Source organism: Alligator sinensis, unplaced genomic scaffold (assembly GCF_000455745.1).
Source record: "Alligator sinensis unplaced genomic scaffold, ASM45574v1 scaffold63_1, whole genome shotgun sequence".
Taxonomy (NCBI): Eukaryota; Metazoa; Chordata; order Crocodylia; family Alligatoridae; genus Alligator; species Alligator sinensis.
In genome coordinates, this window is record NW_005842811.1 from 679,358 (window position 1) to 694,485 (window position 15,128).

General features: G+C 40.3%; 1 long non-coding RNA gene across 2 annotated transcripts in view; it reads left to right on the top strand.

Moving 5' to 3' along the window:
- The window catches only part of LOC112547921, a 24,131-nt gene extending 9,708 nt beyond the window's left edge, over window positions 1-14,423 (top strand). Inside the window, exons 1-3 of one of the 2 annotated variants that reach the window (XR_003091711.1) lie at window positions 5,498-7,344; window positions 9,338-9,379; window positions 14,324-14,423. This is a non-coding gene — a long non-coding RNA (uncharacterized LOC112547921). Of the gene's footprint in view, window positions 1-5,497; window positions 7,345-9,337; window positions 9,380-14,323 lie in introns of those variants that run through there. The other variant, XR_003091712.1, reaches the window with a different exon arrangement.
- The last annotated feature ends 705 nt before the right edge of the window (window positions 14,424-15,128 follow it).

A 15,128-nucleotide genomic window follows, 5' to 3' on the forward strand; every position in this document is an offset into this window, starting at 1 on the left:
CTGCCCATTTAGCAGGGGTCCTGTTCCACCCTGGGCCTTCCTTTTACTCCCTATATATCTAAAAAACATTGTTTTGTTATCCTTTACTTGGGATGCCATCCTCAGCTCCATAGTAACTTTGGCCCGTCTAACTGCCTCCCTACAAATGCGAGCAGAGGAGGTATACTCCTCTTTGGTAATCTTTCCCCGTTTCCACTTTTTATATGCTCCCCTTTTAGTCTGCAGGCTGCCCTGGATTTCTCTGGTCAGCCAAGGAAGCCTCCTGGCCCCTTTCCCTCTTTTTCCTCGCGTCGGGATCGTCTCCCTCTGTGCCCGAAGGATCGTTTCCTTAAGGCACAGCCACCCTTCCTGGGCTCCCATCTCTTCAAAACTCCTACTCTGCAGTGAGTAGGAGCGTCCTTGACTAATCATGCAGTGATTACACAGTGTATCTTGCTGACATCGACTACACTGGCCTTTGTTAACTTTCAGATGATGAAGAATGTCCATGCACAGCATAAAAAATCTTAACTATTTCAGTGAGTATACAGTTGAGCTGTTAGTGAAGTACAGTAAAAGGGCGCGTGTTAAATGTGTGCATGTTCACTCGGTGTTCTAGGGTATAGGACATTTTGTTCAGAACAAAGTTTTTATTGTTTTTTTGCTGTTGGGAAAACTCTCTGGCCTACAAGAGGAGTCCACTGGAAAACTTTATTTTAGTGTTTTGTAGATAGCATAATTATGGGAGAGATGAAAAGACCCCAATGAAAATGAGATCTTGGAAAATTTCAGTGAAACTCTGAGATGCATATTAGATTGGAGAGGAAAAAGTTCTGGAAAACACATAATTTGTCTGTGCAGGGTTAAACACTTCAGGGGACAGGAGAGAAGAAAATGCCTTCCCCTGCTTATAGCTTATGATCCCCTTGTTATTGCTATAGGGGTTAATTGGTGCAAAAAATCCATACAAATTTTTCTAATGTAGACAAAGCCCTTGAGGTGATAGTGGGCAGCAACTAGATAGGAGTTAATGAGACATCAGTGATAACCAGTCAGATTTTTTTGTTGCGTGTGTTGGGTCATGGAGTAACTTGCGGTGCTTGCGTACTTTTAAATATTGCGGTGCTGAACCCAAACAATTATGACAAATTGGAAGAATTTATAGTGAAGAACTATAAGAGAAATTCAAATATTTAAAAAGCATGATCTTGGTAAAGGACCAGAGAACACTGTAAAAATATGTAAAGGACGTAGAGGAATAAAAGGGGGCCCTGTTAGTTTTAACTGGATGATATTTGCCAGGGGAAACTAGGCTGAACATCAAGAACAACTTCCTGAAACTGAGATGTACTTGGCTGTGGAATAGTGTAGGGGAAGCTGGGGGAAATATTTCCCTCAACGCTTTAACCAAGCAGCAAAACAATAAAAAAGAGAGAGAGAAGTTGCCTCAATAGTCCTCCCTGCCTCCCCATATTAGCTGTTTCATTCTGTTTCTGTAAACCTGTGCAACGTTTGAAAAGAGACTGCCGCTAGAAATGTTGAAGCTTTGAAATACATTTTTTAAATTTTTGACTAATTATGGGTGATCCCCCTCCCCCCCCCATTTATCTCTTTATTTAATTATATCAGTGAGCCCATCTTGATATACTGCTGTGCTTAAATGGTTCACTACTGTATTGTGAACCAGAATGGGCCAGAAGAAGGCAGACACTGAAAGGTTTAACAAAATAATAATAAAATGCATCCAGTCCCTTCCTTATATGTAATTATAGTGCCGCAGAAGAGCTTGGGTGGGGAAAGGATGGAGATGGTTTTACTATGAAGACTTGGGTCATTTCTGGAATATGCACTTTCAGAATGACATGGGCCTGAGCACACTAGTATTTAATCTGTCACAGCTTCACACACACTGTCTACGATCTATCCTTCCATTCAGATGGGTGGAAGAAACTAAAATATTAATGTTTTTGGATTGCTTTCTTCTCCCTTTCTAGGTAGATGATAGTCTTGCTCATTTACTTTGTTAACTAGGAGAAGCAGGAGCGGAGGAGAAGGCTGTTTGAAACAGCAGACAAGGTTCCTTGGGTGAATCTGATATCTTTTATTAGACCAACCCAAATAGTTGGAGAATAGTTATTAAGCAAGCTTTCGGGTTCAAAAACCCTTCGTCAGGCTAAGGAAGTTTCAGCAGTTGGTGTGTGCTCTTCCTGGATGGAATGAGAAGTAAAGAAGCCAGCGGCTGTGCTGGTATGCATACAAGACAGGTAGTCAGTGAAAATGTAGATTGAGGAGTCAATGGGTAAGAGACAGGAGGTGGGGGAGAGAGAGAGAGAAGGGGGATGAAAGTGGAGAGATACCTGGGGAGTCAGATGTCAGGCAGGTTATAATGTGTCATAAATCCAATGTCTATGTTTAGTCCGTGATTTTTTGTATCCGGGAGGTTGATGAAGTGGAGTTCATAGGCTCGTCTCTGAGAAGTGTTGTGTAAGTTTCCTTTTGTAAGTTTGAAATAGCATAAATTTATGCCAGGACATAACAGTGGGAGTGAATGGAAGGGACAAAAACTTGCAAGGGATAACTACTATCAAAAGGGGAGAAAGGAAGAGGCAGACATAAAGCTGATTTCTGTGTCTTGTGTTAGAATTGAAGGGCCCACACACTCTCCACTCAGTACTTGCTCTGGAGCAGGGGTGTCAAACTCACCTTGCCCTGTGCTGGATCCAGACTCTGGGGCTCTCTGCAGTCAGATCTGGATGTGGTGGCAGAGATGGGGTGAGCGTTAGCACAGTGGGTAACATAGCCATCATTCAGCCCCCTCCGCAGCGCGGTTCTGTGCCCCAGATTTCAGGAGTGAGCCCTGTCCCTGAATTCTCCATCCCTCTACGAGCCCCCAGGGCAAAATTACATGGCTGCCAGCTCATGGGCTGTGCATTTGACACCTCTGCTTTACAGGATAAATACTAGAACAGATTTTAATCTCCTGACATAATCTGTTTCTTTAAATGGAACTTGTAATTCTGTGTTTTAGTTTGTTGAACGCAGTGGAATGTAACCTCTCCGCACTTCCTCTCGCGCTGCAAACAACTCCACCGTTCCTAGTCAGCAGCTGTGATTGTTCTAGTAACGTGGAGACGCACCGTGTTACCTGATGAAATTCCTAAGTGTCACTATGGAATTCATCGTATTCTTGTTACGCTGATGCATGTCAAAACCTTGTCAGGTTATTTCCCCTGTGCTAATCTTCTTGCTCAGTGTTCTTTCTGTGGCAAAAACCATGAAGTCTCAAACTAGTAAGTTAATTTAAATCTTCCAAACTACCAAGTTTCAGAGGAAATTCTATTTATTGCAGTGATACTAAAGTTACAATGAATAGGAGTCCTCAAAATTGGATGTTTTTTTCTTTTTCTTTTTTAAAGAGTTTTTTTTAAATTGGCTTATATAATGGGTGTTGAATGAAAAGATTGTTTTGCATTTGTAAAATGCTGTAGCTCCGGGATCTGAGTGTTGTGCATGTGTTTCCTGTCCAAGAGTTGCAATGATAAATTTGGCTGGAATAGAGGTTGGCTGAACAACTGGATGACATTAATCTGCCATTTAGATGATCTACAAAACAATGGTCCCTGTCTTGGGGGATGGGATGGAGATGGGAGAGAACAGGGGTGACAAATTTAAGATGAAGCCTCCAAGCACTTGCAATTGTATTGTTTTGTTCTTCACGCTCGCCAGCCAGTTTTGTTCAGTTTTTTGTTTGCAACTTCAGTGTGGCTGCTTGCCTGTCTGGGTTAGCGTGTCTGTGGATTTGACACAAATGAGATAGCTGAGGGATATGTTTAGATTATTGTCAAATATTGAGTTGACTTGACACACATACAGCACCTAGGCTTACATTTAGTCATTCTGACAGTCATGTGTTAAGTCTTAAAGCAGGCATCATTTCAAGAAGTTGCTGTATCAAACTAAAGATCCTTTGTCTGGGAAATGTTTTAATATGAACTACAGCTATTCAATATTCACTTATGTTTAACAGTAACTAGTCATTTGATACTTCTCTAAACATTTCTGAATCCCCTACTAGTGAGGGGTTGACCATTAGTGTCTGAACATTACTGCACAAATAGGCAAGTTCTCAGCAAGCCTATGGAAATTAATAAAACGGTGTATAAAGTCTTTTGACATGGTGCCACTTTTTAGCAGATTAAGGAATAAAGAAAATTCCTAATAAATTAACTTTCTAAAAACATTAAGTTTTAAAGAAAATTTACTATAATACCCACCAACGTGCAATGTGTTTAATTCCTTGAGTCAGTTTAAATCTAATGAGGTAGCTGGGGAGAAACTTGAGGTGGTGTTTGAGTAAAAACTTGCTTTAATAAGGAACTGTTAAATTCAGTCCCAAAAGAATGGTCTGAATTCCAACCTTACTTCCCCTCCGCCCCTGAAATAGTGGGGCACAGAAAACAAAATAATTCCCTCTTCATATTTTAAAGTTTGTCATTAAATAAGCATATTTTCTTGGTGTTTTTCATAGTACTGATGTAATCATTACCTTCAGGGATGATCCTGCCTTGAGCAGGGGGCTGGACTAGAAGGCCTCCTGAGTTTCTTTCCAGCCCTGTTTTTCTACATTTCAGGGCAAAACCTTGTATTTATACAGAATTTTCTTCAATCACTTATTTGTGTTGGTTTTGATTCCTCGTCGTCACTCTTTGCAGTCTTATCTGTTGCAACTCTCTTTCCAAGAGTTGGGTCCACAACGTTTAAAGCTTCTAGCCTCAAATGTACAATCTGACTTTTACTAGGGGGAGCAAATAGTAAGGCTAGAACTCTTCATGGCGATGAAAGTAGTTTGTTTAACTTCAGTAGAGTCTAATTTGTATAGCATCTAATCATTAGGGCTATGCAAAGCTTTGGGTGCTGATTTGATTCGGAGGAGATTTGGCCCGATTCAGCAGCCAAATCTTTGAATCCAAATCAAATCGGGAAACCAATAAAGAAGTCTGAATTGATTCGAAGCTCTCCAAATCATAGTTTCATAGTTTCAAATCAATTTGGAGAGCTTCAGAGATTCAGTCAGCCCCTGTTAGCCGCTGCAGGGAGCTGGACCTGCACTCTGTGCCAGTAAGTAAGGGGTGGAGGAGGGCTAGAGGAGTTGGGAGGGGACCATGGGGGGTTCCCTGCCAGGCCCCATCCCCTGCCTATGCCCCCATCCCTCCTGGGCACCCCTGACCCCCACCCGTTCTCCCAGTCCTGTCAATGGCTGCCCCGCCTGGCCCCAGTGTCCAGTCTCTTTTAATAATAATAAAAAAAAAAAAGCCCCACGCTCACCGGCTGCTGCTGCAGCTGTCGGGGGTCCTGGGGGTTTGTGGCAGAGCCTGCCACGCAGCACAGGGCAGTGGGGGGCAGCAGGGATTGCCCTCACACCTGGCAGCTGCTGGTGAGTGTGGACCTTTTTTTTTAAAGAGCTGAGATGATGGGGCTGGGTGGGGCTGCCATTGATGGAGCTGGGAGAGCAGGGGTTGGGGATGGGGCCTGTTTGATTCAGAGGCCGATTCGTTATCGGCCATATCTCTGAATCCGATTCAGCTGAATTGATTCGGGACAGTGATTCAAATCACTGCATCAAATCACTTGCCCATGAATCGGCCAAATCCGAAGCAAATACTAGCTGCTTTGCACAAGCTTACTAACCACGCAACCATTGTATGCTCTTTGGAGCATAGAGGGACCTTTAATCTGGAAAATCTTCCAGTGAAAATACTGACAAATAAGACTAGTGTTAGTCCAATTAATAAATGTCAAATGTGTTTAAGTGAAGATTACTTTAGTAACAGGACAGGCAGGGGACACCTGTATCATCTAGTCCAATCCCTTGCTATAGTCAGTAGATGTGTCACGTTGCCTCTTCCAGAAACTCATCAAGCTCCATCTTAAGAATAGGGTTTTTTTTGCCTGCGTACTATTGTTTGAAGAGTGTCCTGGATCATCATTCCTCTGATGGTTAGAAATATTTTTTATTGTCAGCCTCAGTGTGCTCATGGCCAATTTATACCTATTTGTTTTTCTTCCAACATTGTCCTTTAGCTTAAAAAGTTCTTTATCTCCAACCTTAATATATTTGACATGGAGCAGTCATCCTCTGTCAGCCTTCATTATGCTAGGTAAAAACAAGTCGACTTTTTAAATAATCTTCTCATAATACAAGGGTTTTTTGGTGCTGTTTAGCAGCCTGCTTTACTTCCTGAATGCCTAGATATTCTTGTTATCAATAAAGAGTTTTCAACATGAGTATATATGCTTCTTAATACCTGCAACATGGGTGGAAGAAGGAGGTAGGATACAGTATTGGTAGAACAAGTTAAGGTAAGGCAACCAGTTCTCTGAGACCGACCTGTAGCAGTTCAGTATTTTGCAAAGCTAGGTTGCTGAATCCCAGTTCTTATCTCTTACCTTTATTTGCCATGTATTTTAAACTGTCATTAAATCAGCTTGGGGGTCCTCTTATAATAGTGAAAAATTTTTCCTTGCAGGCTTAATTTCTTATTCTCTGGAATGTGCTCTTCTTTTCAAATTATTTTAGGGTTTTAAAAGGGATCTGTTTGCTGCACAAGTGCATTTATTTTAGGGCCCTGGGACCCTGGAAGAGAGGCAGGGGGCTCAAGTGTCCAGCTGCAGGAGGAGTTGGGGTGGGGGGGACGACAGGAAGCTGCTGCGAGAAAAATGTCACTGCTATGAACCGAGTTAACCCTTTCTTGGTCCTGAAACCACTGCAGTTTTATATGCCAAGCAAGGATCCAACACTCTGAATTCTGTGATGGCTGTGGGGCTGCGGAGGGGTTAACCTGGCTCTCAGTGGTCTTTGCTGCCAGCTGTACTTGTTATCTGGTAGCTGATTTTATTTGTGAAGGCTGAAGTAAAAAAGGAATGAAATATTTTGGTCTCTTCTGAATTATCTGTAACTAGGTTGCCTTCTGAGTTCTGTAAGGGGCTTATGGGTTATGTGGTCTTCCTCTTACTTTTGACATACTTTTGACATACTTTGTTGCTCTTTAGGTCGCTTGCCTTTTGCATCTTCATTTATACCTTGACCTTAATTTTCTCCCTGTACACCTGTGTGATAAGCTTAAACTTCCCTTGTAATATGACCAAGTTTCCACTATTTGTAGTGTTGCTTTTTGAGTTTCAGCGTATTGAAGAGATGCTTGTCAAGCCAGGCTGGACTCCTGTTGCACCTCCCATTCTACTCTTGCATTGGGATAGCTTGCTTCTACCCGCTTGAGAGGGCGTCCTTAAAGTGCAGCCAGCTCTCCTGGACTCCTTTTCCCTTCAGACTCGCCTTCCAGAGGATCCTGCCTACCAGTTCCCCGAGTTTGTTAAAGCTTGCTTTTTTGAAATCCATTGTCTTTATTCTGATGCTTTTCTTCCCTCCTCCCCTTAGGGTCTTGAACGCTGTCATTTCATGGTTGCTGTCACCCTAGTCACCTTCCACCTTCATGTTCTCAACCCATTGCTCCTTGTTTATGAGCAGTACGTTGAGAAGAGCTTTCCCCTGTTCCCCTGTCCCCAGTCGGCCTCTCCATCACCTGCACCAAAAAGTTATTTCCATCACACTCCCAGAATTTGCAGGACTGCACGTTCACTACTGTGTTTCCTTCTCAGCAGATGTCCTGATAATTAAAGTGCCCCATGAGAGCCAAGTCCTGTGATTTGGAAACTTCCGTCAGTTGTTTAAAGGAGATCTCCACCTCCCCCTGGTTTGGTGGCCTACAGCAGGCACCCACCGTGACAATCCCCCCTGTGCTGCTCTCCCTCTCTGACCTTCACCCAAAGGTTTTCAACAGACCTACCTATTTTTTGAAAGACACTGGGTTTTTTTACTGTGGTCAGGAAAAAACTTTGTGGATTTTCTTTGTAAACAAGTAGGTTTGCAGTACAGAAATTTCTGACTCTCCCAGTCAGCAATGATTTTTTTTTTTTTAAAGGTTTTGCTGTCATACCCCAGGACATTTTTTGGTTTACTTGTTGGAGGTAGTTGGGATAAAACCTGGAATATTGCCAATGTCCATCTTTGCATGCAAATTATAAGTTTCCTAAATCAGAAATTAGAAGTCAATGTTATACTTTTACATAGTTTTTGGGATTCATATCCTTATTCATGTGTATTTAGAGGCTTTCATGATTAGTCATATTTCTGTATCAAAGGGAATGGAAAGTGTTTTTGGCTTGTATTCAGAGGAAGGTGGTGGTGGTTTTTTTCCCCTCCTTATCAGTGTGTTGAAGTGCTAGATTTAATTGTGGTCAGCACTCCCTGTTAGATGTAGCAAAGGTAGCCCAATATATTCTATTGATAATGCTTGAATTCCACCTTATCATGGTGTTCCCAAGTTGTATGGCTTAGGGAACAAACCCATCATTCAAAAAAAAGAAATCTACAATTTTACCTCTTTGATTAGGGTAGAAAGAAGGCAGTTCCCTAAAACCTGCAGCCCACGCCTTCCTGATTAGTCCCTCAGGCAAACATGTTTTGAACCAGTATTTGAATAAGTGAATTGAGGGCCTTCTATGAGAAGCTTTGTTATCTCTTGAAGTTTAAATGTGGCTTGAGTGCCTAAGCTCACCACTTTCATAAAGCTTTTGTTGCATATGGAAGCAAAGCTTTCTCAGGTATTAGGGACCCATGCTGAAAGAACCTAATCCTAATTGCACTTTGTCAGTAATGACACCAATTTAGTTAGATCTGAGTGTAGTAATTGCTTTTGATTTCTGGCAATTTCACAGATGAGGTTGCAAATTGAAAACAAGTCTTTGGAATGCTGGAACAGATGACAGGCTCAAATTTTGTAGTTAATTTTATTCTTGAATACTTTTTTTTTCTTGGCAGAAGTGACTTTTAATGTTTTGTTATGTTTCATATCAAGCACTTAATTCTGGAAGAATAATTGAATTCAAATTGTATTCATACTTTGGGCTTTTTATTACTCTAATTAATTTTAAGAGTCGCCTATCTTGACTTGTACCATGTAGTTAGCTAGCCTGTTGCTCATTGTGGCCACTACCAGTTACTTCAGAGCAGGAAGCTAGAAGTCTTGTAAAGAACAGTTATGAAATATGGAAATTAATAATTCTGATCAGTTGGAGACAATTTTATAGTTCTTATTATGTTGTCCCATCTAATATCATTATGCATGGTCTATAATATTACAGAATTGTGTGATCCTCATAGTCTTTTGAAAAAAAAACTTTATAAAAAACTGCTATTATATTGCCTTACTATTTAAATTAATGCAACTTGATCATATAAGTAAACTAGATGGATAATTATGCATTTTAGTCATACTTCTTTACCTTTCTTTCTTCACAGCTATCAAGTGCAAACCCTGTGTATGAGAAGTACTATCGACAGGTATGTATTTTCTGGCTTACCCATTTGCTTTACAATATCTAGAGCTCTGTTTAAAAAAAAAAAAAAATAATGAAAACCTTGTGCTCATGTGTGACTGCTGTTGGATGGTCACATTAGATGTGAAAGTAGAATATCCTTTTGTCGCAGATGATAGAGTAGGGCCAGCAGTATATAACTTTATAGAATTGGCAGGACAGTTGCTTGTGCTTTTAAAATGCATTGTTAACGATGGTAAAGGCTTTGGACCAGGTCCACTCTCTCAGAAATTTAGAATCTGGCTGTTGGATGATTTTGTACTTATTTTGCTAGGGATCGAGATCACGCTAGGCCACGTAAGCATGATGCAGACCTGGAAGACTATTACAAGGAACCTACATGATCTGCAGTTTCTGGGCTGGCTTTAAGGGTTGGGAGTAAACAGGAGAACACGTAGCAGTAAAGCTGTACCTTTTTTTTCCCTTGATCTGGGCATTTCCTTGCCTATTGGCCTGAAATGAAGTGAGTTACTAATTTTCTATCTCTGCTATTGGGTTAAAAAAATCAGGCTATTTTGTTGTGTTCTGATATATGGGTATATTGGATGCAAAGGAATGGATATAATTAACTTGGAGAATTCATAATTTCTTCTTCTTTAATTATCCCAGCCATTTCTTACTATACTTACCCCATAAGCATAGAAAGAGAGTGAATAAAAGTGCTGTACCTCACCGGAAAAACTGCTGGAGAGAGTGAAATATTGATGCAGATCCATTGACAACCACTGCCTAGCTCATCTAGTGTATTCAGAATTGAACTTGATCTTTGACTTGGTGTCACTTTTTTTATTATAACATGCACTGGAGATCATATCACCTTTTCTGGATTGGGCGGAGTCAAGTAGCAGCTGTTTTAGATCATACTTTACTTAGAGGGGTGCTGGGGCCAGTCTGCAGGCTGGATAGTACAGTGTTGCATGCAGTTTGCAGGCCCAGCTTGTGGACCAAATCCAGATGAGCCTCAGATCTAGCATGTGGGGCTGTTCTGGTGTGGGTGCCACATAGAGCCTCTGCTCCAGGTCTGGCCCTGCATGCTGTGTGAAGTACTCGCCAGGCAGGCTCTGTGTGCTGGGCCAGGGCTGGCACATCCTGCATGCAGTGCAAAAGGCCAGTTGGAGAAATGCAGGTAGCACCATGGTCTGGATGATAAATACAGGGTGTGTCCACTTCAGTGTATGTACAGTAGTCGGTTAATTGGGAGACTCCCATATTATAGAGTTCACGAGGACAGAAGAGATTATCTGCACACTTGTGTTTACCAGATCAATACATCCTGATAATTTTACTGCCAAGCCCAAACAATAGTTCAGATAAAAAAATCCCAGTATTGTTGGTTTCCTAATTTTTTACCCACTGATTTGAGACTTCACCTGCTTTCTGATTGAATCTTACTTTTGAAGTAGGACAAGTCTGTACTTCAGAAGAGACATGAACATCATAATTATTCTCTGTTCCCCATTCTTAAACTAGTGGTGTTTTGAATATCCTGTCACACAACTCTAATTTGGAGTCAGTGAATTATACAGAAGACAGGTGTAATAGGATCACTTCCCTTTTAGAGTAATTTGAACTTGAACTCTTAAAAATGACTATATAAAACTACTGCATTAAAAATGAAAGTACTATGTGTGTTTTAGCTTTTTTTCTGGGCCTTTTTCTTTTTGATTAGTAATTGATTAGTAGTTGATTTTGACTTGTATAGTTTTGATGGATAATTGTTCAGTTGTCTGTAGATTAACTGAAAGGAAAAGCCAAGGTATTTTTTGTTTGTTTATTTTTTTAATCCGTTAAATCAGTGGAACGTGAAGTTAGTAGTATTTGAATTTGCTCCACTAATAACAGATGCCTGTTTATGATGGTGACTGAGGAGTTGCAGAGGATGAAGTTGAAATTGTTAAAAATAGTCTCTGCTGACTCTGGATATTCCTGAAAGAATGAAAAACCTGATCCAACAAGCTTTTTCTGAATGGATGCTAGGCTCACTAGTTCTAAGTTAAAAACAGTGTCTATTGCATGTGTAACTGAGCTTAATGGAAGAGCCTTGACAGTGTTGTTGTATCTAGTATAGGCACCTCTTTCATCAGGCCAGCCCAATTTATTTAGAAATGTTGGGGGAAAGGCAGCCATAAACTTGCAAAAAGGCCATTCAGTAAAAGGTATGGTAAGTGAAACTGCAGTTAAAGGAAGGCAATTAATTGTTGAGATTTGTTTGCTTCTTTATTTTTAAAGAATTGGTAAAAGAAGTAAATAAAGAAGTCATCTATATACCTTTACTACGATCAAAAAGTACCTCCAGAAGTGGAACTACAACCTGATAGAGAGTACCTTCCAAATGTTGAATCTTGAGGGCACTTTATGCAAGCTTTTATCAGATGTATACAAATGTATACACTGAATATTTCAAATGGTCTATCGTGTTGAACAGTGAAGGTTGTCCAGTTCCTTTTGGAAGCTAATCATATATTCTTGGCTTAAAAAATCTGGAAGATTATAGATGATGCTTCCCGTTGAAGGCAAAATACTTGGAGAAGTTATAGCATGCTAGCAATGCTTCCTAGCAAACTGTCCTAGCATAGATTCATACTAGCCATTCTCAATCTATTCCAGAGAACGTCACAAATAATAATAATCTGCAACTACATAATAGTAAACCTCAAGTCATTTTAAATAACTGAATAAAAGAAGCCTTTGGGGGTTACTCAATGTGTTCTTGGCTCTAGAGTCTGGAGCCATCTTTTTATAACACTGGAGAAGCTTTGATTTGAAACATCAAGGTATGAATGCCACATGTGTTTCTGACTTCCCTTCAAGTTCATTTATTTGAATGTTGTTTGATTAGGCTCTTTCTCTTTGAAGAGTAGTAGAAGGGAAAAGGGTCCTGTCACTACATCTGTTTCCTCTGTTTAAATTCTTTCATAGCTGTCACATTCTGTAGAGTTTTTCAGGGCATTGCAGTCCATGGCAGGGAAAATAGTTGTGTTTTTAAATAAATAGCGACATGCTACTTTATCTATACAACACAACTTGTTTTTTACAGAAGTGTCTATACTACCTGGTATACATCTAAATTTGAAAATTGGACTCAGTGACATTAAGTCACACATCTGGAGGTTTCTAAATTTCTTCCAAACTAATGATCCCCTGAGGGATTTTGTTGCCTTGCAGAAGTGTGCGCACAGGAGAGCATTGTTTGTTCAATTGAGCCAACTTGATAATGCTTCCCTGAAAGTTGCACTTCTTTCAATTCTCCCAGTACTTTTACCTATTTGAAGTACATTTTAGTTAGGTCTCAGATGAACAGTTGATCATGAATTTGGGTTTTTGAGGGTCCAAAGTTTGAGAACAAAAAAAGATGTTGATGTTCTCAATTTGAATTTCTGTAGTCACACATCTATAATTTGATTTGTCAGCCTTTGTTGCCCTTCACAGAAATTAAAGTAATTTCATCTGGAAGAATAAAAGCAACATACTGTTTTGAGTTTATTCTTTCCAATATGAGAAATGGCTAAAATACTTTGCTTCTTCAGTCCTTCAGATGACATCCTGTCATAGGGACTTAAGATTTTGTTGTAGTGCTCACATAGTATTGTAATAGGGACCCTTTAGGTACCTTGGATGTGGTTATCAATCATCTACACATGTACATTGTTTAGAGCTGCTGTTATTAGTGTGCTATTGAATATAGGTTTCTTTCTTTTTTTTTTTAATTTGACAGTTGCTCAACAGCCTTTATTTTTAGTTGTTGAGCATGTAATTACAGTGGGATTGGGCATGCTCAGTACCAGTTACTTTCATATTATAGATCAGGGGTTGTCAACCGGGGGGTATGCACACGCCCGGGGGTACGTGCGTGCAAGCAGGGATGGAGCGCATCATGCTCCATTCTGTGCTGCCATGCAGATGCTACCCGCTCAACTAGATGGAGGGGGCAGGGAAAGCTTGTATGCGGTGGCTGCTGCTGCTCCACATTCAGCTGTGCACCACCCTGCTTTCCACCCCCCCCCCCCCCCCCCCCCCCCCGGCTCCACATCCGGCTGCCGGGGGTACACCAATCCAAAAAGGTTGAAAACCCCTGTAGATAATTAATTTGATGTGGGAGTTGTTACTTTCTGTCACATTTAAGATTGCAAGGGAGTGTCTGTAGTTGTGGATAAGCATTTTGCCTGTCTTACCACACATGTGGCAAGTTCAGTTACTAACTTGTAAACAGCCTTTGAAACATCACTAAATGCTTCTATAAGTGATGAGATAAATGATTATCTTGGGACTTCAGAAAAGAGATACCAGCTGACCAGTATTTCAGACTCTAGAGCTACCCTAGTTGACTTCCAGTCAATAAGTGTGTTGCTTAGAATATTATTTGGAATCATCTTTTTAATAAAGGTCTGGTAGATGTGATAGAAAGCTAATTCAGAATTTTTTAATAATTATACATAAATGTTACTTGTACTGAGATAAGGCTGAAGATGTATGCTGAATATCTTAAATGTAGCTAAGATTTTATTTTAATTGGTTGACAATGTTTAATATGAATATAATACAGCTAAATGCATGTGTAAACAACTGGAATGGATGTGTTTTCACCATGGGGGAATATACTATTAAGGTATATGGTTTCTTGTACATCTTTGATAGCATTCAAGTAATAAAAAATTGGCATGAACAAATTATGTTAGGCCCCTTGTTTTAACTTGGTTTGTTGTACACACACAGACGTAGTCCAATCAAAATATTAATGTTTAAATATTGTGGCATTCTACTGCGTGGTTTCTTCTAGTGTAAAATACTAGAGAAATATGTTAAAAAATGTAATCATCATTAATATAAGAATAATCTTCTCTGGTAGCTTCTTACAGAGATGTATAGGAGCAATGCAGATAGCTAATCCGTGGTGAATCCTTTTCTACAGGTTGATACTGCTAACACTGGAAGAGTGTTGGCTTCTGATGCTGCGGTTTTCCTAAAAAAGTCTGGACTGACTGACTTGATACTTGGAAAGGTATTATTTACTTAATGGCAAATTTTGCTCCTTTTATTCTGCTGTCTTTCTTTTGTCATTGTCCTCTAAGAATTAAAGTACTAGATAACAACCTGAGTGTATGACTTTCTGTTGCACCTTTCCTCGGAAGTGCTTTTAAAAATTCCTTTTTAATAGGGAGTGCACAAGATGTTGTGGGGAGAATAGACGTAACCTGAAACTCTTCAGAGTTATTCCTGTGTCAATTAGGGTAATTTCTTAAATGATTTGAGGCAGATTTGTAGTTGTTGTGCCCTGGCATTGTCAGTCCATTCACTTTTTATAATGCTTTTAACCACTTAGGCTAGGGACAGAAATTATACATAAATTGGTATAAGCGATTGGAAACTGGTTCAAATCTGTAACACAATAGGGCTAAATACAGATAATCAAAAAGCATGTGGCTGAATTGATTCAGTCTTTGCAGGTTAGTCTAAGCTGCCTAGATTGAAACAATAAGCAAATTAATATACATTCACTTTTGATTCAGGAAATGCAGCCACATGCCTGCATTGGTTCAAGCCAGAAGCCAGGGGGCACTAGAGGATGCCTGCCAGCCACTGCCGAAGGGAAGGGAAGGGAGAAAGCCCTGCTAGAGCAGAGGGGTTGTGGCCAGGCCCCAGCCCCTGCTTGCGTGGGGGTGGGGTGCGCAGGAGAAGGTAGTGACATTGAATTTATAAAAGCTTGAACAAGAATA